Genomic DNA, 3,725 nt, shown 5'->3' on the forward strand with positions numbered 1-3,725 from the left:
GCCACTGCACTCCAGTCCGGGCGACAGAGCGAGACTCCGTCTCAAAAAAAAAAAAGAACTGAGGTTGACTATGTAGAGCCAATAAAAAGCCTGTTGGAAAGACTAGCCTGGTACCTTGTTTACATGGCTCCTTTACAAGGTTCCTGATGTAGAGCAAGTAAAAGAATCTTACTTTCTGACATGCCCAGGAACCTCAAGATATTTTGTGACCTCAAGAAGAGAGGAAGCCACCCAATCCATGTCAGTATTACCAGCATAGTCCTCGGCTTGGCTTCCTAGCCTTGAGGGTTTATAGTTGAATCCAAAATTCCTTATGAAAGTTCCAGCAAAGATAACTTAAAGAAACTATATGGCCAATCATTATTCTTGTTGTATTCTATGCAAATAATCAGCCCAAGCACAATACTAAAACTTATTTTGCAAGTAAGCTGGTCCTCCTAAGATTTACATCTTTGGTAAAAATGGTGACTAGAGAGAGGAAAAATTATGCTTCCCAAGAAAACTACAGTACCCATGTTATTAGATTCCAGCCTTGACCATTGTGTGTGTGTGTTTGAGTTTTTATTGTTTTCCTACAATTTGGACTGAATCCCCAATGTAATAGGATTTTTACTATGTATCTTATTGTTTTACCTCTAAGAAAACCGAAAGCATGAAATTCAAAGACTACAGAAGATTTAACAAGCAATGATAGTTACACAAATCAGTGACTTGACTGAGGACTAAGAATGAACCTTCCCAGCACCGTCACACATCATTCCATCATAAAAATCCACTTGTAACTGCTGCTAATCAGAATGTGTATACATACACACACACACATACATATACATATACACATATATATATACATATACATATACATATATTCAGAGCAACTTGGTCTATGCTCCTGGGTTGCAATCATCAAGCTTGGCCCAAATAAACTCTTTACTCAGCTTCTTCATTTTAGTTCAACACTAACATCACAAAGAAAGTTTCAGACAGGCCAGGGATGATGGCACATGCCTGTAATTTCAGTGCTTTTGAAGACCAAGGCAAGAGGATTGCTTGAACCCAGGAGTTTGAGACCAGCCTGTGCAACGAGACAAAAACCCATCTCTACAAAAAAAATACAAAAATTAGCCAGGTGTGGTGGCACATGCCTATAGTCCCAGCTACTCGGGAGGCTGAGGAGGGAGGACAGCTTGAGACTGGGAGGTCAAGGCCGCAATAAGCCAAGATCACGCCACTGCACTCCAGCCTGGGCAACAGAGTGAGACCGTCTCAAAAAAAAAAAAGAAAAAAAAGTTTCAGGCAAACTATAAGAATCAGCCACTGAAAATTGCCATCGGTTCCAATGATTCTGAATTACTGTTCAGAAAGGTAGTTAACTTTTCTCAATCTTGTAGCGTAAGACATCTCTAGCTTCAAAGATAACCACGATGAAAATTACTATTAATACTTTCTGTTTAACAGTAATTATTAAACTATTAAATATTTAAACAATTAAGTTATTAAACTATTAAATACAGGGCCTGTATCTCTGATGCTGAACTATGATGTGTGGCTTAAGCCCCCAAATATATCATGTTATTTGGATCCAAAGTGCTGCACAGAACGCTGACCCTTTCTAAGAGTTGGGTATTACTTGCAACAGGCTTATAAGCAAGAAGCTAGAAAGATTCCATTTTCTGTTCTTCCTGTATTGGATGATGTAAAGCAAACTGTCACCAAGACTCAGTTTCCCAAACAGTAAAACAAGTGTTCTGTCTGAAGAATAAATGGGGGAAAAAAACGGGGGGGGGGGCTTTCAATCCTCTGAATCACAAGTCCAATACATTGTTGAGGGTGGGAGTTGTTGCAATTTGCAGTAGTTTCTTAGAGTGTAAGAAAGCTATGTGAAAGATCCTGACACACACCACAGTTGCCTGAAGACAGTAAACCAAAGGCCAGGAGAGTTCACAGCAAGTCACATTATCTCTAGTGTGAGTTCCTCTACACAAAGGTGACAGGTATGGACACAGGTGTTGAAGTTGGATCCAAGCCTGCACACAGACTCCTGTGTTAACAGCGTGGACGTTAAAATGAACAACTCTCTCTGAATGCTTTAGGAAGAAAACCATTTAATTTACATGAGTTTGTCTTAGACTGTTTCTCAAAGATGAACTGTAAGCTGCAGTCTAATTACATGATACAAACTGGAGCTTGTTAACTAGAACGTCAATTAGCACCTCCCTATTTGGATTAAGGATTTAATGGATTATCTAAAATGACAAAACACTTAATTTTCCTGAAGTAAATATATTTCAATCTTTTAAAAAGCACAGTCTAATAACTGCTTTAAAAATCTACCTCAAAAAGTTAAAACACTTATTTAAATTATCTAACATATATATCTAACGTAACAATGCTTTCACCAATTTCTTTTGATATACTACAGCGCACGGTACGCCTTAATAGCGACCACAGTGAACTCTGCAATTACAGCACAAAGGGATGCTGGACTTAGAGAGGAGACTCCTTACAGTCCTACTTCTGTCACCAACTAGCCAGCTGTATCTCTAATTAATTTTTACCTCATGGGCTTCAGTTTCTGAGTCTGTAGAGATCTAAAATCCTAAGACTGCAACTGCAATATTACACTGTTTTTCTGACAGTTATTTTCACAAACCAGTTACAAAATCTCAGTTGACAAAATAACATAGAACAAAACTCAAAGTCTTAGAATATAAATGTCCTACTTCGAAAGTACTATTTAATTCACACCTAACATATGCATTAAGAATTAATCAGGCGGCCGGGAGCGGTGGCTCAAGCCTGTAATCCCAGCACTTTGGGAGGCCAAGACGGGCGGATCACGAGGTCAGGAGATCGAGACCATCCTGGCTAACACGGTGAAACCCCGTCTCTACTAAAAATACAAAAACTAGCCGGGCGAGGTGGCGGGCGCCTGTAGTCCCAGCTACTCGGGAGGCTGAGGCAGGAGAATGGCGTAAACCCGGGAGGCGGAGCTTGCAGTGAGCTGAGATCAGGCCACTGCACTCCAGTCCGGTCGACAGAGCGAGATTCCGCCTCAAAAAAAAAAAAAAAAAGAATTAATCAGGCCAGGCACAGTGGCTCAGGCCTGTAATCCCAGCACTTTAGGAGGCCAAGGCAGGCAGATCACTTGGGGCCAGGAGTTGGAGACCAGCCTGGCCAATATGGAGAAACCCTGTCTCTACTAAAACTATAAAAATAAGCTGGGCATGGTGGTGTGCCTGTAGTCCTGGCTACTCTGGAGGTTGAAGCACGAGAATCACTTTAACCCAGGAGGTGACGACTGCAGTGAGCCCAGATACAGCCACTGCACTTCAGCCTGGGGGAGAGAGTGAGACTCTGTTTCAAAAAAAAAAAAAAAAGAATTAAAAAGAATTAAAGGTTCCTTCAGTCTTGTAATTCCAGACTGATAACAATGGAACCGACAAAAAGAAAATATTCCATGCAACTGGGTTAAGGCTGATTAAATGTTAAGTTCACTATTATTATTAAACATTTCATAAATATATGCTTTACAATAAATTTACCTAACCACACGTCCCAACATCAAATTGAAAACTGGAAGTTAAGGGTCAGGCACGGTGGCTCACGCCTGGAATCCCAGCACTTTGGGAGGCCAAGGCAGGTGAATCACCTGAGGACAGGAGTTCGAGACCAGCCTGACCAACATGGAGAAACCCTGTCTCTACTAAGAATACAAAACTAGG

This window comes from Colobus angolensis, unplaced genomic scaffold (genome assembly GCF_000951035.1).
Source record: "Colobus angolensis palliatus isolate OR3802 unplaced genomic scaffold, Cang.pa_1.0 Scaffold209, whole genome shotgun sequence".
Classification (NCBI taxonomy): Eukaryota; Metazoa; Chordata; class Mammalia; order Primates; family Cercopithecidae; genus Colobus; species Colobus angolensis.